Consider the following 25175-nt stretch of genomic DNA (forward strand, 5'->3'; position numbering starts at 1 on the left):
GGTAGTGAGTGGAAAGCTGAGGGAAACAAGTTGCAAAATTTCTTGCTGAGGAGTTTGTGCTGCGATTTAATTCTCCATCCGATAGGGAGCATTGAAGCTTTCCAAGCTCTTCATACATTGCAATGCAGATTTCTAAAATGCAACATGCTGTAGGTGAGTTTATCTTTTTACCTTATGCTTTCTTTTTTAAGCCTGGTTTGATTTTTATCCTATATAAGCTTGCTAAGAGGAGCCTGATGCTACCTCCCATCCCTTCTCCACTGTGTGCAGAGCAAAAAAATTCAGGAAGCAGAGGGTTTTCTGCAGCGTGGAAGCACTTGGTACAAAACCCCACCAAGGTATCGCGAAGACCCCCATTGCACTACCTCTTTAAGACCACAAGCGCGCTGCGAGAGCTCTGCTTGCGAGGGTGAGAGGCAGGCAGGAGCTAAGAAATCATCCCTGAATGGCACAGATGCGGCTGTGGGCTTCGCTGCCGGCGGATGGGGGGAGAAGACCTGGCGCTTGAGCCAGCTCGCTAACGAAGCTCTCCGGGAGCTTGCTGCCAGGTAGGATGGAGCACGCTGAACAAAAGGCTTTGCCTAGTGAGTGGAGGACAGCAGACCTGCAAAGGATGGGGTGATGCTGGGGAAGTTTCAGCAAGCTGCTATGACTGGCGTAGCTTTTCCCTTTTAACCTTTTAAGCAAGCCCTTGTGGTTTCCGAACCTGCTAAATTAGGTGCTTCTGCTGTTAGGATGTTCACCTCCTGCATTTTAATTGCATGTTGAATAGAGAAGAGGCTGCAGAGGAGAAACACACTCTTTTAACAGCTCTCTGCCATCAAATACCTCCCTACTTGGAGGGTTTTTAAAAATCCCTTGCACCAAAAAGCTGAAAGAAGTGTTTGAATTTGATGTGGTTTCCTGCCCTTCTGTAATCTTGCTTGATGGTTTTATCTTGTATTTTTTCAGTTGTTTAATACACAATTTCAGTACAAGCGGGGACATGCATCGGGATTATATAACCCCGGGGATAGCTGGTGGGAGACTCACTCCGTTTCTGTGCAGGGATAAAAATCATTAGTTCTGGAATGTTTTTTGTGTAACACATTTGCATATGTGCCCTTGGGTACCCGCAGATATTTTTATTCATGTGAGAAGGTGCTTACTCGTTACCGTTACCGTCAGCTGGAAGTGAAGAAAGAGGCCATCAGTGCATGCTCAGGATAAAATGGTTGCTAGTTGCTGAAAATGAGCTTAGGTGAGAAGCACTGTTTGAGGGGAAAGTGAATCCATTTTGGAAGAAAATGTAGTAGTGTTTTTTCTTTCCCCTCCAGTCTTGGAAGCAGGAACAGAGCAGAAAATACTGTACAAATTCTTGCTGTAAGAGCCTATTTTACTGCATGTTTTTAGGTTGTTCATTGCTGTAAAAGCACACAAAAATCTTGCAGTATTTCAGTTTTGTAGCACGATTAGAGCAAGCAGACAAGTATGATACAAGGGGGAGATTTCTGCAAGAAATTCCTCCTGACTTTCATTTAACTCTGCATTTGTCGGTGCCTCTGAGTGCTCCAGCTGACAGGCAGCTCTGGTCTGGATTCTTTTTCTTTAATCGCTTTACAGAGAAGTTGAGTATCTTCCCTCTCCTCAGAGTGTGGCTATGGCTGTCTAATTAAAAGATATCCTCCTCCTTTTAGGGAGACTTGGTTTCAAGAAAAATTATATTTCGTTTCCAACCAGCATTACCATCTTTGCTTGCCTTCTCCCACTGGGTCTTTAATAGCTCCTGAAATCCCCCAGCTTGTAATCACTGCCGCAGCCAGATGGGGACTAGGTGGAACTCCCATTGCATCTGTGCTTGCTTTTATTAATCTGCCAGAAGTATCTCACTTATATTTTTAAATATATTTATATATATTTCATGAGTTAATGAGCTCTAAACAGCAATGAAGAGAATCCAGTCAGTGCTACCCGCTGGCTGCCGTCCTTTCCCTGGTTTTTGGCGTGATGCTGAGGGAAGAGGGAGAGTGGTAAAGAGTCATTCAGCCCGACCCAAGCATGAAAAGCGGAGACAGTAGTTCCACTTTACTAACCTGCTGGTTGCAATGGGATTTAAGAGCTTCCCCTTGCTCCTGCTCTTCTGCCTTGTCACCTGCCTCATCTTTTCTCCCTGTGGTAATGGAAGGATGTCTGAGAATGGTGTGAGGTTTGGGTTTAGCTTTGCACTTCCACGCCCCCCACCCTGCCCTGCTTCCCACCCTCCTGGATCATTTCAGAGCATGACTGCACAAATAGTTGAATCGGTGCACTTGAAGAGGGTGACGTGCATGGCAGGGATATAGGGGGAGGCGGAGGAGGAGGAGGAGGGAGGGCACAGGATCCTCCTGAATTGGATCTAAGCATGCCAGAATAGTAACATGAAGGAGCTGCCTGAATTATTCAGCATATCTCTATTTTCTTTGCGCTGTGGTTAATTAAGTGCTGCAATAGAGCCAGGCTGGGTTATACTTTAATGCTTAAACTTTACTGTGTGTGATGGGGGCAGCGGGAGGGCAGCATTCGTGCAGTTTGCATTGCATCTTGGGTTGTACAGCTGTTGATGGTACCAAAATCTCTATGTAGTGAAAGAAGATGAGTGTCCCGGGGGATGGTTTGCTGTGGATGTGGATGAGACGATGCTGCTGGATGAGGTTTCACTTCCCACCTGCCTGCCATGACCTATTCACATCCCATGGTGGAGTCTTCTGTGCTGTCACACTTAACCCACTTCTAGGCAAAAGCCTCATTAGCAAGAGTCTGCTGATGAACTTTTGCAAGCACCTTGGCTCGCTTCTCCTGAAATAACAGCAACTGTTACTGCAGGATGGACTCCTTTGGCAGATGTAAGGGAAAGGAGGGTGGTCACTTCTAGTGGGGCAGAAACGAGCTCCGGGAGGCTTGCAGGGAAGTGGTAGCCTTTCCACCAGCCCAACTCTTTGCAGAGGGTCAGTCTATAGGTGCCAGAAGTTAGATGTCAGAAATAATCACTTTCTCCAACCATTTTATCTCATTAAGGCTTACTGGAATTTAAGGCATTTTTGTCCCTATCAGTCTCATGTCCAGGTTAAGTCCTTTGGCAAAAAGGACTTAAAGGGTTTCTTTTTAATCTGATGGAAATCGTTGCTTTCCAGAAGTGATCTTAAATGGCAACCCCAAATTCTGAAGATCCATCTAAACTGCTCATTCCTTTAGGCAGCTCTTCCTGGGTGCAAAAAGAGAGGTTACTCTGCTGAAAGAAGATTATTTTCTCCTGGCTTATATAAGTTCTAAAATAAGAAAATAAATCCCAACCTTCTCAAGGATGAAACAGTTTTTCCAAACTCAGGAACAATCCTTTCTGAAGCAGTGATTGCTTCAATTAATTGTCAAAACTGCCTCAAGGTTGGAAATCTCAGCTGTGACAAAAGGGTGGCAGCTTATAACCGTGCCTCCACCCTATCCTTTATCAGAAGATGGTTATGGGTGTGATGGTAAGGTGCTATGGAGGTGGCGTGCAGAAGATTTGTGACTTTTTGTTCTGTCTTGCGGTGTGTTTCTAATCCTCCTCTCCCAAATTTTGGCTTTCTGTTAGCGTTTTCTGAAACTCGGGAATGAATGTAAAATCTTCAGGATGAAGGCTAGGAGTGGCGCCTTGGCTTCATTGAAGTCTGTGGCAAATCTTCCCATGGTTTTGCTGGAGTCAGGATTTCACATCTAATTTTGTTGTTAAAAACCTCTTTATTTTATCAAATGATACCACTTAGGCACAAGCTGGCAAGCCTGCAAATTGAAGACAAGCCTTAGACCCCGAAAATAAATTCTTGCACTCATTAAAAAAAAAAAAAAGAAAAAAAAGATGTAGGCTGAGTGAGCACCGTCTTGGGAACCAGCGGTGCCAGATCCTCATCTCAGTTCTCTCAATCTGGAGCTGGTCGTAGGCGTCCTGTTTTACACCTGCCAGGCTTTAACAGGAACATTACTTACATGCGAAGGTGTTGTGAAGGTCAGTGGCGGTCTTTTCTGTGTGTAATCCTATAATGCAGGGTTTTTATCGTGTCTGGCATTCAAACATTGAGTATATAACAAAATTGGAAGTTTTTAAAACAGTTTCTCAGCCTGCTTGGTGAGGGCGGACCTTTTTTAGTGATGTGTTCGATATCAAAATAGTGCGATATTGTAAATCTGTTTCTGCTCTGCCTTAGCACTGGTCTCAGAGGAGGAGATCCGGCTGGGGCATGCTGCGAACAGTCGACAGACACAGAGCAGGTTGTGTCTGAACAGTCCTTACTTCAACCTTAAAATTCTGTCTGTTTTTAAGGAAGCGGACCAGGTGGGATTGTGGAGCTTGGATCACCATTGAGTCTTGACAGCGCTGGTAGGGTCTGTCCTGCTGCTGTGATGTTGGTCCCTGCAAAGGTTTGGGCAGCAGTGTTTCTTTGGAGAGCAAACTTGTAGTGCAAAGGGAGGACTCTTGAAAGACTCAAACTAATCTTCTAGGTTCAAAATTTAACTTATGAGTGGTTTTTTTCCTCATTTGAGCAAAACTCAAGAAGTGTTTTCATGATTTATTTATTTATTTATTTATTTTAAATTATCTACCATCATGTCAACACGTGAGGTTTTTGTTGCTGGTTGGTGTGCAAGAAACTTAATCAATTGGGTTGTTCTCATTTTCCAAGAGGCTTTGACACATAAAATGTAAACAGCAAAAAGGTGAAATCTGAATATGGCTTGTAGTGGAAAATTTTTCAGCAAGTTACGCGCGGCTTTTTTATGACAGTGGGCATTGGGTGTTCAGTAGACATATGCTGGGCCTAAGGCCACAAGGTGTTAGCTAAGTTGGGAAGCTTTTTTCTTTTGAATACCTGCATCCCCTTTGTTTTATTCCGCAAGTAAAGTGGGTTCTAGCTTATTTGTTTGTTGCATAAATTCTTTTTCTTTTTTTTTTCCCCTGGATTCCCACAATACCTTTCCAGTTTAAGATGACTATTGCAATTTGCCTCTAAATAACCCTGCAGCAGATCCTCAAAACTTAAAACCTATCTGACAGCCCCTTTTAGAAGCGATTTTGGTGGGTGGATGAGGAAAGGAGTTACTGGTTGAAAAGAGGCAAACAAGGAAACAATTAGAACACGGTTCCTGCGTGGTTAGCAAAACAGGCGCTGCCTTTGTCAGAAAATGCCCTGCTGATCAGCAGGGTTTGTCTCGCTGAATGCGAAGGGCTTGTGGGTTTTGGTTTTTTTCCCTTACTCTTTAAAAAAAAAAAAAAAAAAAGAGGTGGGGGATTCTCTTGACAGGACGAAGGTTTTGTAGATTGTTCGGTGATATATTTGCTTTCAGTTTCTCTTGCTGTATTTTTTAGTAACATCTGCCTTTTGAAGGCACACTTTGCTCCTCTTTTGGAAAACCTTGAAGGGTCACACCTGCCTGGTTGCATGTGAGTGCCTCAGAGATGTTTGTGTGTCTGCCTGAGCATGGAAGGTGACCAGCTGCGTTGACGGACAACAGATTTGCTGCTGTGTGTATAACCCAAAACACGACCCTTTCTTCGAAGTTGCTTTCCTTAACTTGCTGTATTGCAGAATCCCCCGAGGTCCTGTTCAGCAGCCCCTTGAGGATAGGATCTTCACTCCGACCGTCTCCGCTGTGTACAGCACTGTGAGTATCTGGCTGGTGCCGCTGCAGTCGTATTGCTTTTGAAAGGAGTGTGTTTCCCAAGCATAGGGAAATTGTGTAGTTTTTAAAAAAACAATACAGTTAAAAACCATACAATTAAAAAAATGCAACTTTTTTTTGCCTCCTAAAATAAATGATGCTGGATGAAGACCCTTTTTGTTGCATGTGAGTAGAAAAATAAGAAGTCTTGGGGACTTTTGGGTCCATTCCTTTTTTTGTTAAGCGTCTATAGTTTTATTTAGCAGATATGAGAGTGGCTTTTCCTAATAGAGTGTCACCTGAGTGAAAATGTTACTGGCCATATTTTCAGTCTGTTGGCTCCATCTCTTTCCTGCCTCCTGCATCTCGAAGACTGGTTTGTTGGAGTGTATTAGTGGCTGCATGTTTCTAATAGTTTATTATAAAAAAAAAACAAAAAACAAAAAACAGTCAAGGAAGATTTGTTTTTCACATGCAACATTCCATTACACAGAGGAAGAAATGTTTTGATTGTACATTGAATATTTCGGATAGGTGCTTTTGGCTTGCTGTCCTACATCTGTGTTTATAAAGCCTGATTATCAAGAAAATTTAGCTTAGAAACGTAGTGGTGTTTATTTGTGAACATATGATACCATTTTCCTTTTACTGATTTCTTTTTTTCAGATGGTAATAGCTGGAAGCCCAGTGTTATTTGTAAGCTTTGCTAAATCAGCAGAGCCCTGGGAAAGTAATATTTTGCTTTTCTAGTGGGATGGTGCAAATATTTTTAATGCCAAAAAAACGCTTTTAAGCTGCTCTTTTAATTATTTGGAAAACAGGAAGAAAAGCTGTAGATGGGAGAAATTCACTGTATTTTATGCAGTAACATAAGCTGCTTATAGAAAAACATAAGCTGCTGTACAAGGTTTTTTTCCTTCCCCTTGTTTGCATGAATAACTGGTGAAGGGGTTATCAGCTCCATCTCTTCCATGTGCGGAGTCTGGGTCTGGAGCATCTTTGGCCCCTTCCTTTTCTGGGCTGTAGAGAAGAGTTTTGTGATTGCCTCTTCTACTAGGGAGACTGCTGTCAAGCAATGCAAAGCCAAGCTTTGTGTAGGATTAAGTGCAAAAGTGCTGTCCAGCGCCCATCAGTCCAAGAAAGGCAGAGACTCGGGTAGTAGTAGTAGTAGCAGAAAGACTCAGGCTTGACCATGGATGGTCTGGTGGCCAGCCAGCAGTGGATTTCCATCCACGTGAGTCGGAAAGGTTGGAGTACAACTCAGTGACGAGGGTTAAAGATTTCGAGGTTTGTGGCTTTCACAGCAGTGGATTGACAGACTCGAGCTGCGGACTGGTTTTAATTTTTTTTTTTTTTTTGCTAGTTCTGTCCTCAATATCATATACATATGTATGTGTGCATATACATATGTATGCATGCAAAAAAGCAAAACCAAAGGAACATAAGTGTACAAACAGTTGTAATAAATAATTCAGTTTATATTGTCCTTTATATACCCCATACAACACTTAAAAACCACTTTAGAAATAACTGAATTCCTTTTGGGGGAAAAAGGAGGTTATTTTTTTCAATTCTTTCCTCTAAAAACATAACTCAGATGCCTGTGGGAAAATATGACTGTAAAAATTTAAATTAATGTAAAATATAAAAGTAACTGTGAACAATGACCTAAAATAGCTTTTTCAGTGTGGAAAAATATAACTCTTTGATATGTTACAGGAATAGAAGCCAGGGCTGGGAGTATCTTGGTTTCTAGGCTTTAGGAAAACACAAGTTTGAAAGAAAATTTCATGTTTTAGAGAAAGGAGAGAAATTTCTCAGCTAGGTTCCTTTTGAGCTTTTATTTGAAGCCCTTGGCTGATTGCAAATTTAGAGTAAGTCTTAGAAAAAATGAATTAGGGTGGAAGAGGCACATGATCGGAGGTCCCTGACAAATTCATTCATCATAGGTCTCTGTGGTTTATTACTCGAGTAGCAGTGTCGTGTATTTAAGGTCCGAGTTTGCAACAAATAAGTAATTTTTTTAGTTTATGATTTTTATATATAGTTTGTCCAGGTTTTACAAAAGTCACGTAGTACGGAGGTGTGGAAGAGCACCATCTTCGGCACCCAGGAACTGCTTTTTCACTTCCACATTTTATTTGCTTGGTCATTGTATGTGGGTTTGCACATGGATTATGCATCACAGTTTTCAAATATGCATATTTTCGGGGAGGACAGCTGGTTTAGGAGGAGGTCTGTGGTCTGATACCACCACATGGTGACTCTGAGCTGCCTCGGTGTTTCCCCTCTAGGTTATACTATGTCATGCATGTGGTGGGAGAACGAATCATTTGAGATATGGACAACCCACAGATGAAACCGCTATTTTTAGTTGGATAAAGACAAAAAAATCATTTGGTTATCCATTCCCTAACTTTCCACATGTATTATCAGGACCGCAGTTGCACATTCCTGAGCTCTTTTTTTCCAGAACTACTTGTCTCTTGCCAAAAATGGGAAAGGAAAAGCATGTGGCTTTCACTATGAGCCCCAATAATATACCCTGAAATAAAATCGGAGGAACACATTTTCCTGTAGGGCAGAGATAGAAGGTGAGGAAGAGGGAAAGTGTGATTTGTCAGATGAAATTAAGTTTGTCCGAGAACTTGGAGGTGCTCCAAATTCCCAACAAAACTTTGGTAGAACCTCTTTCTCAATGAAATCATACTGGTATTAAACCAAAACCACCTAACCTCATCATATATAATCTTCATTTATTTTATATAGTATACATCTTCATTTATTTTATATAGTATATTATTTTATATATATATTTGTATATTATACAAATACTTATATTTGGTAGGTTATGTTTTTTGGGTGTGGGGTTGTTTTTTTTAATAAATCCAGCAGTAGAATTATTTTAAAGCAAATCACAGTTGGAAATAAGTGTTTCAATGAACTAATATTTTAACAATTTCCCCTCACCGATAATGGAGAATGCTATATCATAAGAACTACTTTTGGACATAAAGATTTGGGTTTCATCCTGTAAGGAGCTTCTTGAGTGGTGTTTCCTAACTATACTGCAAGAAATTAATGCAATTACTTTCACATCTGCTATAAGATCCCAAACCTGTGGAATCTGGAAAGGGGAATGGGGAAAGTATGAAATTTTGTTTCTGTTGTAAAATATTTCAAAGAAGCTTTTTGACTTAGAGTTTGAGGGAAGGACACTGACTTCTAACAGAAAGGGAACTGCACCAAAGGTGACCTTAAATATCACAGGCCACCATGTGTGCCTACACTCAGGGTAACGGGGGCTGATTTCTGTTGAAAACAAAACTAATACAGACAAATGATCAGAAGTAGATGTGCTCTTCAGATTCAGCATGAGGCATGAGTTGGGAATCAGATAAGAAAAATAACTCTGTTAATGTACATCCAGTTCTTGCACAAATAACCTTTTTTGCCAGATTACAATGGAGGTTCGTAACTGCCTCAGTAACACACTGTGATCTCAAGTGCTGAAGCTTGGAACACAATACTGTGGGATAAACTTTTATATGCTAAGGAGCAATGCTGAGTCCTGGATGTGAACTGATTAGAATGAGTGTCAATCTGATGTACCTGTTTGGAGTGAAGTGCTTGTAAGTTGGTCGGATGTTGCCTTGAGCAGAGTTTCTGTAGCCTGGCTAGATCCAAGGGTGGCTTAAATTTTCTGCGTTAATTGCAAGTCTCACTGTGTCTCTTTGGAGCAGATACCACCTTGTGTCAGGTTGCCCAACTCAGCGCCAGCTGATGGTAAAGAAGGTAATGGGAAAGTGAAGGTGTTGAAGAATCTACTTGCTCCAAATTTTCAGTGACTAAGGCTTGACTCTCCCATCATTTGCTTCTCTGGGTTTTCATGTGGTGGCTTTTCTGCAATGGGGTGCCCATTGGTGGCCCCCTGATAATTTCACACCCAGCAGAGGTACTGTGATTCGCCTTTGTGTCCTTTAAAAGGATCTTCCTGCGATGAAGAGAATCCTGTAGAAAAGAGATTAGGGAGGATTAGCTGCTCCAGCCACCCTGTGCTTAAAGGAAGGATCTGGGTCAGGAGGCCGACTCGTTCCCCTGCCTGGCTGTGGTGGAGGCTGCAAAGTGTGCAAGAGGGATGCTCAGTTCCTCGGGTGCTGGCAGTGCTGCTGTTTGCACCAGCCTGAGTGAATAAATGGAATGCTGGAAAGAAAGAGGTTCTGTCCAAGTCTGAACCCTTTGGGTTTTTATTTGTTTAGGAACAGAGCAGTTCTTAATCATAAACTATTGTCCTGGTAATCGAGGGATTTTTGTGGCATGCCCCATTCATTCTGATCCAACCTGAATGTTTCATGGACACAACTATGTATCTGAAATTAGATACCTAGGAGGGGGAAGAATAATCCAAAACTTGTGAAAGATGCTAAAACCAAAAGATTTAAGCTCAAGAGGAAAAGAGAGAATTCCAGCCTGAGTTTTATTTCCTGTTTCATTCATTATTTCCTTTAAAACACAGGCTTAAGGCGTCTGGAAAACTATAGTTAGCCTCTTGCTATTCAGTTAAGGAAAAAAGAAAGTGATACCCTAGCAAATTAATATGTAATTTTGTGTATCCATTTTTAGGAGAATAATTTCATCTCTAGATTTAAGAAGGATATTTGCTTCCATAGTAATTACAGACCAAGTTTATGTTCTGCAGAATCCCATTTAATAAACAGAAAACCCAACCTCGGGCACTATGAGGGCAAAGACCCCAAAACACAAGTGATGAGCTAGTAGAGACTCTCCTTCATTGATTTTTTTAAAATTAATGAATAAACACACAAATTCAGCAAGTTTGTCTTCCTTTATCACCTGTTAACATTCAAATCAGTTTATTTGTAAATAATTTGTTGTAGGAGCCAAGAGGAAGGTGTAGAAATACCTACATTGCTGTGGAAAGGCACTCTATCCTTTTGCTTGTGCTGGAAGGACAACCTGTCTTTTTTTTGGGGGTGGGGCATCCACTAAGCTAGACTTGGCTAATCTTAGGAAGTCCTATCAGATCAGTGGTAGACTCCCATCAGATACTGTCCAAGTATGTTGTTGCCAAGGTATCAAGCTGATTTTATGATTGTTCTGTTGCCTTAATTAGGCTTTGAAGCAAATTTTAGTAGGTCCAGACCTGTGTCCATAATGTATCTGCTACTTGTCTGCTGCATTGCACAAGGGTATCTCGTGGACCATCATTCATGCAGCTGCACAGCTTTCCTTTCAATGTGGCTTCCAGATTTCATACCCAATTCAGAACAGCATTCCTTGTAGTCTTTAATTAACCTCCAACCTAGGTTACATGCATGTTTTAATTTGTGAAGAGGACTGTTGAATGCTCACACTAACCTGGGATATTATTAATGCCTCCCTCCCCCTTGTCAAACGTCTGTGTGGACTTGGGTTCTGTTTGGAGATCAGGCCTTAGGTGGAATAGTGTAGGCACTTTTTAAGTGTAGGGAGACAAAAGCTGGCAGTGTTTGAAGTGCCACAGCTATTCCGAAATAACCTATTTTTCTCCACAAAAAGCGACATTCAAGGAGACATATTGGTGATGAGTACACACTCAACCTACTGATGGGGCTACTTATATGAATTATTTCCTTGTATTTTGTGTTGCCTTTACTTCCTTCTCCTCACCTTAACTGCATTTTTTGATGTCTGTCATGATACGTGCAGTAGTTGGTGCTTAGAAGTGACTGTGATTGACATGACAAGTCTTTCAGGGTTGTCTTAGGAGTCATGTAAGAGACTTCAATTTTCTTGGGGATGGGATGTAGAAAGTTTTGTAATGCTCTCTGTAATGCTGGTTTTGATTCAGCCAACTGATGTTGTGTGTGCACACCTGCCAATCTAGATCAGCCAAAGAAAAAAAGACCCAATTATCCCCTGGGGAAGGGAAGGATCCAGTTGGGGATAGAGAATGAAGTTCTCTGACTTGACCCACCCTTTCCTCTGAGTAGCACAAGGGTGCTGTAAATCTTCCCACAGTGAACGATTCTGGACCATTTCCAAGCCTCGAGAAATTGCACGTTATCATTCTCATTGCTGGTACAGCTGTTTTAGCGGTTTAGGTAATGTAACAACAGGCATTGATACTTGGAGTGCAATAAAATGGCTTGGAAAAAGCATTTAGTCATGAACTCTGTGACTTTTGCTCTCATAGTTTGCTCTCTTGGAGCTTGGTGCTAATACTCCACTGAAGATCAAGAGCCAGGAATTTCATTCTGCCTTCTTTTCTCGTGCTGGGGAGATACATACACACATACCTACCTGCGCAGGGGCAACATCCCCTTCTAAGCATTGCCTGGTTTTGTGCTTTTAAGTGCCTATAGCTAAGTGGTGCTTTTCAGCAAGCGCAATATAGGTCTGAGAAAAGGTCAATGAGAAGTGAGTGCTGGATTTCTGTACTATGAACTTTAAACAAATCCACAAAAATTTACTTGTATTGAATTGCTGGGGGGTGTCACCCAATGGTTCTGTGATTCTTTTTGTCCTTCGATTCTTCTTTTTTTAGTGACTATATAAAGTATATTTAAAAAACTTCCATCATGGAGATAGCACAGTGGAGCAAGTATATGTGCCATGAATATATTTTACAACATTTTGCTTAATGTGTTTTGATTAGTATTTTCTTATAGAAGCTGAGAAAGGAGATAAGTGTATGCAAGAATTGCTTTAGTATTTCATTCTTTGCTCGTGGCAAGCCCTTCAGATAACAAGACCTCTGTGCGGTCCTTTTTTTTTTTTTTTTTTTTTTTTTTTTTCTTCCCATTTTGGAGGGGAGTATGCAAATTTTCCCCTTACTTTGTTTTTTGGGTCACTGGTAATGTGTATCCCTTTGCAAAATCACAATATTGTTTGATATGGCTTATAGTGGAAAGATCAGAAGATCCCAGGCCTGAAGTCAAAGGGATGTTGCAAAGCAAGACCCCAGTTCCTACAGATTTCCACTAGTGGCTCCAGCTGGTGCTCTTATTTTTTTTGATCCTTCCCCGTTTTCCTGAATCACACAAATAGTTAAATAACTTGGACAGCGTTTTACTTAAAGATATATATTATTTTATATATATATAAATGCTGCTAGCTGCTTTCTTAAAAAGATTACAGTATCTATACAGATTGGATTACTAATATTATGTTTTACTAACAGTTTATCTCCACACAGGTAACACAAGTAGCAAGACAACCAGGTCCTCCTGCCCCATCCCCTTACACTGCACATGAAATAAATAAGGGACACCCAAATCTTGCTGCAACGCCACCGGGACATGCATCGTCCCCTGGGCTTTCACAGGTAAGACCTGGCATTGGAGCAGAGCATTCCCAGCCTCCCTCTTTTCCTCTTGTCCAATTCTCAGCTTTGTTGCTCAAAATTTGACATAGCTGTCTTGTCTATGACCAGTGTATAAAACTTGATTAATGAATGTCTTTGTGTGCCTTGAACCTTGCAGTGACTTACAGGTAGCACTCAGGTTTATTAGTCATTGGTTCATTGTCGATTCTGTAACAGAAGCCAAAAGCAACTTGAAAAACTGTAGGAAATACTCATTGATGAGGAATGTGCTTCACTGTTGGGTTAGGCTGCTTTGGGGCATTTTAAATGCCGTAAAAGTGTCTGATGTTCTCTGTTAGGGATCTTCCATTTCAAATGTTTTGTACAGGATGCTGCAACTCCTGTAATTCTCCTAAGAAGTGGGACAGTAAAATGAGTTACAAAAATGAATGCTAATAAAAGAAACGAGACAAAGGACTGATTACAAAAAAGTACAGAAGAAGAGATAAATAGGAGTTATAATAAGAATGGAGAAATAGCGTTTAGTAAGATATGTGGAATAAATTGGTCTTTTTGTAGTTTTTATTAGGTGAATGTTCTACAGGGTTGACATTAGAGTGGAGAAGCTTATCTTCAAAAAGAAAGGGGCAAAAGAGACAGGTAATGGGGCACAGAAAGAGGGGAGATAAAAGATATGGGATCAGGGAAAGTGGGATATGTAAAAGCATTGAGGTTTGAGATAGAGGAAAGCCTTATGTTTCCTTTGCTCTTGTTTAATTTATACTTGTTTGAGTAAATGGAATAAAGTAGAAAGATGTGAGTAGGTCAGCTATTAAGAAGTGTGGTTTCATTCTGAACAAGATGTTAAGTGGGGAGGCAGGATGACAAGCTGAGGATGGGCTGGGAATGTCTGTGCACCGCAGTGAGGTGGTGGCGAGAGCCTCAAGCGTATTGCAGCACTGGGAGAAGGCAAGCTTTCTAGTCCTCCTGCCAGCCTCTTTAATATGGATGAAATATTAAACTGCAACTGACCTTTTAGACTAGATGCATGAAAGCAAATAAGGTCATGTAAGGAACGCTTCACCTTAAGGTTACGCATTCTAGGTAAAACTTGGTGGGAAAACTGGAAACTTGTGGTCATGTTTGAAAATGTGCAAAAGCTTGTCCTTTATGGAGTGGGAAATTAGAGGCTGAAGTATCTATTCAGGATCATAAGTAGTTTGCAGACATTAGTCGGTGGTATCAGAGCCATTTCTTTCATTCTTGCTGCATGGTTATTGGAAATAAAGTGTCTGATTTGAAGACTGAGCCTCACATAACAGAGGGAGAACATAGCAGGGTGCAGAGCAAACCCTAAAATGTTGTCTGGCTTGTGTCATGTATTCAGAAATTCATTCCTGGTAAACCTCATCAACAGAGGGAAGCTCATCATGTGGCAGATAAGAGAGGAAGAAAGAGAACATTCTAGGCAGCCTCTTTAAAAAAATATTCTAATCAAGGGTTTTTTTTCTTCCCTTAATATTTTCCTGTTGAGTCAGTGCATACGTAGAGAGCAGCCTCTGTGCCAAATCACCACTCCAGCCAGCCGGGAAAACGCTCGTTTCCTGTTCTGCTGGCTCTTATCGTCTTGGAAATGAGCGTCAGATTGTGTCACTCCGATGCTGCTGGTAGGAGTGGTTTGACCTTACACCCTCCATGTCAGCTGAGGATCCTCAAGGGCTCTAGGAAGATACTTGTCCTCTGACTGTATGGGGCTGCCCCTTAGGTGCTTAGTGCAAGGAAGAAAAAGCAAGATCCAAGATTATAACCCAGACGAAGCATCAGTCATTGCACACTTTTGGGACTATAGAGGAGTGAGGTCTGGGGAGCTTTCCTTTCCCTAAGTGATTCCTATAAAGCTGGGATTTGGTAGCAAAGCAGCAAAAATACTGGTTTCTGTTCATTCACAGCACTTGCTTGCCTTTGACCAGGTGTCTTCACTGTTGTGGCATCCCATCAGTTGACCCTCTCATTTGCAGCTGGAGGTGATGGTGAAGAATCAAAATGGAAGTGCCTACACTTGACACTTCCACCAGTAAGGCTCAAAAGGTGTTCAAGACTCTGGACATAAACAGTTACAGGATAACCTGTCCCCAGAGAAAGTTTTCCATACCCCTGAACTATTAGAGGTTTGGGTAAATATATATATATTTTTTTTTAATCACTAGAATTCTGAGTATACTTATGTATATCTCACTTCAACCCGTCAGTTGTTGAGTTTCAGTATTATATTATGGTAAGAAATTCCCCAGTTGAGCGGAGTGTTGGATGAAAGAATTACCTTTTCATTGCATCTATCATTTGTTTCTTGTGGGTTTCATTGAATAACCCTGTTGTGTTTGCGTTAAGAAACAAGGTGAGTGGAAACGTCCTATTTCCAGACGGCTTGTACTTTTGTGAACTTCTATAATGATTTCATTTATTTGCTTTCTTTTAGGTAAACAATCAAAATCCTTTAAACCTCTCATCACTTGAAAGTGTTTCCGTGCTTTAATTGTTGTTTTTGTCTTACTCTTGGACCCCTTAAATCCTGCTATTTCCCTTTTGAGATAAAGGGACCCAAGCTGACGTGGTATTCTGATGAATGGTTTATTACTGATTTCTTTAGCAGCAATATAACACTTCACAAACTACTCCTGTATCTTAACAATCTATGCTACGTTGATGATTGAACATTGAACAAAGGTTGTCTTTGCGTTTGGCCAGTCGTGCCTAACGCAGCGGTGTGTGTTTTTGCATGGCAAGCGGTGTGTGTGTTCTGGATTTGACAGAGTAATTAAAAAGGTAAGGAAGACACCACTTCATTTGAATTAGAATCTGATTAAGGAGTCATTGATTTCTCCACCAGAACCATGACTTAATGAATACTCATAAAACTGAGTCTTTCCAAGGTAGGGACTGCTGTTTAGGCAGTAGTGAATGAAAATATTTATGTATGTTTTTGGGCTGTGGATAACATTTAGGTCTAAAAAAAATTTTGCCAGTGATAGAATATGTGTTACTTGCTTGTGTGGTCATGAATTACTCTGAGTGCTGTCAGTCCAGAGCTCAGCAGAGAGGTTAGTCTCTCGCTTTTATCTATTAGGCACCTCAGCATCCCTCCTCTTGGGGCTCAGAGTCACTTACCAGTTTCTTCAAGTGGGGATCTTGCAGAAGCCGTGCTGCGAAGGAGAACGGAGGGTTAAAAAGTGCTGTGGTTCCACAAGTGGTCCCCTGTCTGTCCTGGCTGCTCTAAAGCTCTCTGTTCCAGTAAGTCTGGGCGATGGGAGATTAGGTAATATCTTAAAATGCTAGTAAGTGATAAAAGGAACTACTGTCCTGTAGAAGAGCTCTGGACACTGGGAGCTGGACCGCTTTATAGGTCTGCAAACTCCTGTGTGACAAGATGACAGCATCGTGTTGAGTGGCCTGTAAGAGAGTTTGGGAACCACAGATCAGAAAACATACAGGATATTTAGTGTCTCCTGTGGGAAGAAAAGTCAGGTACAAATGTATGTTGTACCTTTGTAGCTGGCTTTCCTTTAACTTTATTTAAATAAACAGAAACAGATGTTTGTGCGGTGCTGTGGTTTGGTGTCTTTTTCACTTATTCTTCTACCTTTTCCATTTGACATAGCCAAAACAAGAGAAAGGCTTGCTGTTCAACTTCCTCCGAAGTCTTTCATAAAGAACAGCCTCTGGTGCTTTGCTGCCCTTCAGAATTAGTTTCTGTAGCAAAATGAGAAGAGCTTGGCAGCGATGTGAAACAGTCCCACACCCCCGTCTCTGCAGCAAGAGACAGCGTTTCTGCTTCCCAAATTCCAGGGCCTTGAAATCATACTGCTGCTCTCAGGAATGTGTTGAACTCCGCCAGTGTTGGGGAATGCACAGCACATGTTGCTGCAGTGATGTTATGGCCAGATGTGGCCCCATGTACATAAAATTTCATATTTCTGTTGTTTTTTTGCGTGAAAGGGCCCCTCGTACTGACTGGAAAAGGAGGAGCACATCTCTTCTGCCTCCTCCCTTGGCTTGCAGACATCAGAAGTGGCTGGTTTGAGACAATTCTCTCTCTGAGCATACAGAGGAAAGGAGTCATTGAAAAAGGAGTAGAGAAGTTTCTCCTTGGGCATGGCTACCTCAGCAAGTTATCCTGAGATCAGGTAGGGTGTGGATTTACAGTGTGCTGGGCACTGCTTGCCTGAGCACTCTCATCCCATGATGGATGTGAGATAGTCCAGTGCAAGTAGTGCAGGCAAAGAGCATTCACACAGGCAGTTAACACAAAGCAGCTGAAATGCTGTAAATCTGTCCCCTGCTCTGGCTTTACATTACAGTAATTTGTGGTGTAGCTGTGTTAAGACAGGAATAACGAGAAAGGGGAGCTCTTCCAAAGCAGCCAGACTGGGGCTTGGAAGGAGGCAGCTGAAAAGTGCTTCCCTCTGTCCAGTGAGTGATCAAAAGAGGAGGAGAGGGTTCCTCCAGTTGTACCATGAGCAGGAGCCAGAATGTGAAGCTTAGAGCATCAGGAGAAAACAATTTCATCCCTCCTCGTGACCTAGGAGCGTTTTGAAGGTTCCAAGGAGCAAGTGCAGTGGGTTCTGGCGCATGACATGAAGCAACGCAAGAGGGGAATGGTTTGGAAAAGACTCTTGGCTTTCTCCGCCTCAGCTTTAAAACTGTGGGCTCTGATGTGCGTGCTGAGGGATTCTTTTAGTCCGGGACCCCAGTTGTAAGCACCGACCGACCATGCTTGGAAAAAATCGCCAGAAATTTCCTCTGTAATCAGGGAAAGCTTTAGCTCTCATTAAGAAGACACTGTGCACTGAGCAGATCAGTTCTTCGTGCCCACGGCTACCTCTTAGGCTAAAATGATGGAGTACCCCGTTAGCAGAGGACCCTGTGGCATCTTTGGAGACCTTACTCTGAAGCTCTTTGTAGTTATTGACAGTTGTGTTTAATAATCCTTTATCCATTTCTGACAATGTTGAGATACACCCGCAGAAAACAAAAGTGCAAGAGAGCTGAATTCTCAGGATTGTGGTGTACAGAGACCTTGACTTTTAGGTGGCTGATTTAAATCCAAAACAGATTGTACTAGCTGAAACTTGTTACCATCTGGTTCTTTGCCTTAAGTGAAAAGAGTTTTGTGGTCTCATTCTGGTCCTCGAAAATGTCACCATTGCTAAATTAGCGTTTGTAATAGCAGTGAGACATTCCTTAGTACCTTAAGGTCTGGGAATCTGTGCCAGGAAACATGCCTGTGTGCCATCTGTGGCATGTTTATAGGCAATCCCCAAGCCCCTCTTTTATTATTTTGGATTATTTCTACAGGAGCTGGAATCCTGTTATAGCCATGATGTTTATTCAATACTTCCCTCCCATCATTTGTAGCTCAATTTAGATTTTCGATGCTTTTAATAAAGTGGCATTTATTAACTGATTGGAGGAGGAATGTAATTTAATCGTAACCTCGCCCATTCATGCCCTGTGATAAGTCAGGTGCCCTGGGACACAGTGAGTGTTACGGTTCACTCCTCATGTTGGACGTAGCTGCCTTCTCTGTTTTTTTGCCTGCAAACTACACGTTACACTCACCTTCCCCCAAATGCAGCTATTTCCCATTATTCGAGCCCATGTATACTTTGGTAGGAAGAAGTAGTCTGTGTAAAGTCAGATAATAAACTTCCATGGCCCTTAGAGCACGAGGAACTCCCTAATTTTATCGTCTCTTTTGTACAAACACCCTGTCCCTAATTTTCTGTGTTTCAAGAGCATCTTTCATGGACCCCTTGGTCAGAGTCGGTTCCCTAAGCTTTGCAGGGAACTCTTCACCCAGAGAGCTTTTCCATACAGGAACCTCCTTGTTTTATGTAAGGATTTCATGCTGATTAAAACCACACAGAATCCTGTAACTTGTAGAGCAGGTACGGTTGTCAGTCAGGATATTAATTAGCAGTTGTCTTTGCGGCCACAAGGATGTGGACACAGAATGGATGATTAAACTGTCTTTGTGTAAGTGAAGAAATCGGGGCTGGACCAGCCGAGGAAGAAGTCTGCATGTGTGTGCTGCCCCTCTGAACAGCAGATTTCAGTTTCTTGGGTCTTTTGTCCATACCAGCTAATGAAGGATAAAGAAAATTTAAGCAACAAACTCTTGATGGTGCTTTGTGGGAAAGAAATGGGCCTTCCAGAGGCATGTCTTTTTCTGAGCAGTCGAGAATTTGACCTCTATTACTTCTCAGTTCTTTTCTTGTGCATCCTTCTGTACATCGGGGTCAGGCTTCTTCACAACACCTATTTTTAATGCAGCTCACTAGTTCTGAGCTTGCAGGAATATATGGCTGCAGGTGGAGATCTGAAAATGCGAGTTACTTAATAACTGATAAATCCGGGAGAAGTGTAATCTTCTTTTGGCCTTTGTGTTAAAGACCTGCTGGAAGTGCAGCTGAACTCTCTGTTTTGTAATAGGATTAGTAGGTTTTTGATTGGGTTAATAATGCTGGGAATATTTGCTCATATAACATATTTAATTATTTTTGATTCATTGCTGTGCTTTTTACCTCCTTAGTTGAAATCTGGGCAAATCTGTGCTGGAAATGTAAAGCACATCTGTGTCTCAGCACCTGGTATCTGTGCCTTTTGGGCTTTGGGGTGCTTTTGTGTATGAATGCTCAACTTGATGGGTGTCTTCTGATTTGGGGAGAGCAGCTGAGTGTTAAGAGCTGCAGGAAGGGAGATCTGGGATAGTGGGGAAGGCATAACGTAGTTTCAAATACTGATTAATGCTATTGACTTTAGTAATTATTTAACCCTGGAAACAGTTAATTTTCAAAAGGTGTGACCTAGGTGGGATGAATGAATTAGTTTTAATACTTGTGCACTTAAGAAGGACTAGAAACAGCCTTTAATTCTTTTTTTCTAACAAGGAAAGGAAAGAAAGAAAAAGCTGTTACAATTTTATCACATACATGTGTAAAAGAAAGATTGCAGCACAAATGCTGAGTCTAGTTAGGACTAGGTCTGCTTGCAGACCCACCCCCTCACTGCTGCTACTACATTTTGCAGTGGATTACGGCTTTGAGAGTGGTGTTTAATATTTCTCCGTGTGATCTTGTGTGCCCAGTGGGGGAAGATAATGTGTTTTTTCTACTGCTGCTTGAGCTTTTTCTTTTAGGAGTAACCCTAGCCTGGCTCAGAGTCTTCCCTGGCCCATCCACCCTGGTGTAAACTTTAGTTATTTTGAATAAGAAAGCTCTCACAGTAGGTGTCTTGGCCACACAACGCATCCTGGATGCATGATTTAGTGGAAGAGTTTTCTTCTGGCTTGTGATACCATTGTGAATCAAAAGTGGTTTTAAAATTGCAAGTGACTTTTTGGGGGGGTTGAAATAGCATTTTTAATAGAAAATCAAACTCCTCTCTAGCTGTTTTAAAATTCTACAGACACCTTTCTTCAGGACTTTTCCATGCGTGTTTTTTGTTCTCACAGTCACGTGGACTGTGCTTTATTTTGATGCTTTTCAGACTTTACCACTTGTTGAACCACATTTTTGTTCGTAATATAAGATGACAAAATAATGTGAGGCAACTTGACATTTTCTTATGTTTAATAATTTCTATTCTAGTATTCCTTCTGCAATAATACCTTCTGTTCCATGCAATTTAATGGATGTTTTCTTGCATGCTCCAGAAAATACGTAGTTTTTAAACAAACACAATGTGTTGCAGTAGGCAGTATGTCCCAATAAACACCAAAGTCAGCAAAAAGTCAGAGCTTTACACAGTCTGCATTTTGTAAATGTAGAGGGCATAAAATATCCCTGCAACTAGATAAAACTGGTGAGAAGGAGCCCTTGAATTACTGGACTCTGCCATTAGCTGTTGTTTCAGACTGGGGAACTGAAGAATAACCTCTGGAGCCATTTATACCTTGTAGTAGGGAGGGCTGCCTTCCAGAGGTGAAAGTTTGAAATCCATAAACAGTGTGGTTCTTCTGCAAGCTGAAGACTCAGCGTGCTGCTTTGCACTCATGGCAAAGAGCACAGAAGATTTTGATGGTTACGGAGCAGTAATTCCACTTTTGGCTCCTTGTAGCCTGGAAGGGCTGCGCCTTTGCTCTCCATAGACCCCTCCTTATGGTGTTGTTAGAAACCAGTAATTTATTTAGTTGCATAAAGTTACACACAACAGTATTTCTGGGCTTCAGTGTAATGCAGTAAAACTTGAACGTTTTATCTGATTGCTGCCATGGACTCATAAAATGATTAAGGTTGGAAGGGACCTCTGGAGATCATCTAGTCCAAGTGCCTGCTCAAAGCAGGGCCAGCTAGAGCAGGTTACTCTGGACCATGTCCACTTGGGTTTTGAGTATCTTCAAGGATGGAAACATCCTTAGAGATAGCCAGAAGACAAATTTTTGGAGGTTTTTGTTGTGTCTTAGGGGAAAGTTGGAGGAAAGCTGCAAACTTGCTGGTGCTGTTTCGACATTAGCATGGAGTAGGGGTCTCAGCTGACTGCAGGTTGTGTTCCTGAGCACAAGTATTCATTCATCCTCAGAGTTCATTTCCCGGTTAAACTGGGACAAAATTTTAGAGGACAAGTGAAAGGCACTTTGTAAACTCAAGGGTCTGTCTGCTGAGATTCACAGGTCTGCTTCCAGCAGTGGAGGTGCTGGAATTTCTCCCCCCAACACACGCAGGCACACACATACACTGTATATTTTTGAGTACCTTTATTATGGAAAATACCAGTTCACTTAATTATGTAATGGTCGTTACCAGACCACCTCCAGGCTGTGAGCCATGTGCTGCAGTCAAGGCAGGGACTGTCATTTCAGTCTCTGTAAGAAGCCAAATAAATCCATACTAGTATTTACAGATGTTATGAAATTATAATCTACTGTGGCATTATCCTTGCCCTCATGCCTTCGTTAACAACAGTTTTGAACCTAGGCAGATTTTGTGTTGATGGATTTAATAAACAAGCATCTTTGGGAGGAGGACAGGCACTAGCATGACATCTGTCCACCCTGATGTCTCAAAATTACACTTGTTTAAATATTTCACTCTGCGTCTTCAGCTGACCACATCACTGCGGTCTGAAATTGGGCATGGGCTTACCAGCTTGAGCACCTTATCTTTTTTTAAAAAGCAGATTGTTCTTTCCTCCCCGAAGTTGTGTGTTATGTTTACCTTTGCACCGTGTTAAGGGATGGTTGCATTCAGCACTGTAGCTGCTGATAAAATAATAGCAATTATTATCTTAAAAACATGGGATAAGCTTGAGCTTCAGTGAGATAGTGTGTTAAAAAGGGACACTTTCTGTCTTGCTTTTCCTTTTCACCCTCCTCCTTCATAACATCCCTACAGGAATAGTAACCACAGTGTCTTAAGCAGGAAGGAAAGGAGTGTGTATCTTGTGTCTGTATTGTCCTCCACACAGACTGTCTTTGTCCAGGGAAGAGGAAACCACATGTCCTTTGCCGCCTTCCCCTGGTGGGAATCTGATTATTTATGTTAAAGTAGGAAAAATGCTTGTAGTTCTGTGGTTGTTACTTGGGACTCTTCCTGTTCAGCTTGCTGCCTTTACCTGCTCGAATGCGTGACACTAAATCATACTAAGCTGTAAAAAAGATTGTTAAAAATTTAGCAGGGCAGGTAATGACACAGATGATATACCCCGAGACAAACTGCTGCAGAGGAATAAAGATAACAATAGTTGAGCCACATTTGCAAGAGAAGTAATTCTTCTTGGTTCAGGATATTTTTATCCTTTTAGAGGCTGCGTTTAATATTTACCAACCCAAGGAATTCTCGTGAAGGCTGGGCTATGGAAGAAGAGGGGATTGGAAACCAGTGTGCTTGCGAGGAGGAGAAGTGAAGATGCCGACTGCTGCAAGCAGTGCAGGCTCTTCTCTGCTTGGTCTTCTCATCTGCAATTTGGTGAATCCCTAAAATCCACCTTTAGAGAATGAGACACCTGGAGCTAACTGACTATCTGGCATTTTAAGGAAATGGCTTTTGAAAAAAACCCTACATATCTAAATAAATGCACTAAACAGTCACAGTTCCTGTTTAGTGTTTGCTTCCATCCCAATCTAAACCTTGAAGTCTCCTAGTAAATCCGAGGTGCAAAGACTTTGTACCAGTGTCACAAGTTGGTCCCATCCCAGCCCCTTTCAGTCCCTTCATCAGGAGCAGGGTATTTGCACTGTAATTGTGTTAAATTCTTTTTTGAAGTGGAAACCTTTAATCTGCATAACCTGTTCAGTGTCAGAGAAGAGCTCTGGTACTTGCATCATTGATTTTAATGGGGCTGTGAATATTCCAAGTAATATATACCAATATATGCAGAAAAACATAGTGTTTTCAAGTTACTGATGCATCTTACAGGGTAGCAGCACTGGCTTATAGAGAGTCAGCAGAGTAGAACTGCTATGTATTTTTATTTTACAGAGATGCTATGATGAGGACAAGCTGATTTCAGTGATGCCAGATAATTTGCAAATGAGCTGCTTAAAAAATTTGAAATTCTTGATGTCATGTATACCAAAAAACCCTGCATATCTGAACATGTAGCTGTAAATGAGGACTTATATTTAATCTGATAGTGTGTTTGATGACGTGCAGTTGAAGTATCATTATAAATAATGAAAGCTAAACTATGAGCATTTAGAGAGGAATTGTGCTTATTTATTGGTTTAATTGTTGTTGTGCTATTTTTAAAGCTGTAAAGCTGGGGTAGTTCACAGGAGTAGTGTGAGAATATGCTTTTATACATTATTTGAGAGGGTACTGTGTAGAAAAGCCTGAAATGAATAAATTTAATAGTTCAGGCTTCTCCATCATTGTTATATTTGCAGATGAGCTGGTTCTATTTATTACAGATACTACAGATTTTTTCCTACCATACTCAAATTATTCACATTATACAAGTCATTGCAGATAGGAGCTTCGAAGTCTGCTGTGACCCTGTTCTTCTGACTGCAGGGCACACCAGAAAAAAAAAAAATAATTATCTAGTTACCAAAATAGTAATAAAAATCAAGTATGTTCAAAAGAAATCCAGGAGCTGAGTAATGTCATGTTTGTGTTCAGATGCAGGAACTAACCTGAGATAGTTGCAGCACAGGTTTCCAGGTATTGTAGTGACATTGGTACAGGTCCAAGGGAATGCTTTTTGATGTGTCAAGCATGGTTTGCTCCTGCAGGATTTCTACAAGCTGTTTTGGCACTTAATTCTCTTTCCCCACAGGACTTTATTGCTTGTATGTGCAGTTATTGGGAGGGCTGCTGAAATGCTGTAGGTGGTGTGGTTTTGTTATGCATTTGCCACCAAGGCGGGTGTCTCTAGCTCAGTAATGTAACCCTGAGCAAAACTGAGACTGGAGGGGCAGCAAGACATTGAGAAGGTCTCGTGGGGCTGTTTTGGCTTCTCATGGCGTTGATTTATGAGTGCAGGTGGATTAAGAGATCTACTTCTTTGCTATCTGAACTCTTCCCACAGGTTGCCAACTCCATGGTGAGGTGGCTGAATCCTGGGCATCTCCAGAGATGCCACCACTGGGAGCTCAGTAACTTAGTTAAAAAGTATTTTTTCTCCATTGCCAACATACTAATTTTAGGTCAAAAGCTGCTTCACCTCCATTTCAGTCATCTCTGCTGCAGGTACTGCTGCCCCTGGGAGGATGGTAAGGGAGACAGCGAGAGCAGGAGCCTCTTAATCTTTTTCACTTGATGCTACCAGTGTTCGTAAGTCAGCACCTGGCTGGAAAAATGAGCCTTTCATTAATGATGTGTCTTGTAGCCTGTAGTAGTAGGAGATTCTGGGCTGTTCTCAGATGCTCTGGCTGTAGCTGTTATCTCTGCCTTGCAATAAAACCACTTTTCATATCAGATTAAAAAATATAATCTTGCTGTAACATTCAGTCTTTGGAAGTTTTAAACTTTGTTGTAGTCACTTGAAGCCAGCACTGCTGCTGAAAGAGCACAGGAATGGGAGCAAACAGTTGTGTTTGGGGGAGACAGGGGAGCTGCTTCTACTGACACTGTGAGTTTGTGCTGATATACACCTTTCTTAAGATCGAGGCCATTCAGAAACCAAAGCTTGAGGAAAAAATAAAGGTGCTGGTTTTGTAGGAGGGGTAGTCTGAAGAACTGCTGTTCTGGTGTCCGCTTGCCTGCCGGTGAGTTTATTA

General features: G+C 41.6%; 1 protein-coding gene across 8 annotated transcripts in view; it reads left to right on the top strand.

Annotated features, from left to right (window-relative positions):
- The first annotated feature begins 5572 nt into the window (after window positions 1–5572).
- EIF4G3 (eukaryotic translation initiation factor 4 gamma, 3) overlaps window positions 5573–25175 on the top strand; it is a 105097-nt gene continuing 85494 nt past the window's right edge. For 7 of the 8 annotated variants that reach the window (XR_774961.1, XR_774962.1, XM_010577195.1 and 4 more), the window contains exons 1-2: window positions 5573–5655; window positions 12851–12979. The gene's annotated coding sequence lies outside the window, so the exon portion shown is untranslated. Of the gene's footprint in view, window positions 5656–12835; window positions 12980–25175 lie in introns of all 8 variants that reach the window. The other variant, XM_010577200.1, reaches the window with a different exon arrangement.

Source organism: Haliaeetus leucocephalus, unplaced genomic scaffold (genome assembly GCF_000737465.1).
Source record: "Haliaeetus leucocephalus isolate CR32 unplaced genomic scaffold, Haliaeetus_leucocephalus-4.0 Scaffold556, whole genome shotgun sequence".
NCBI classification, from domain to species: Eukaryota; Metazoa; Chordata; class Aves; order Accipitriformes; family Accipitridae; genus Haliaeetus; species Haliaeetus leucocephalus.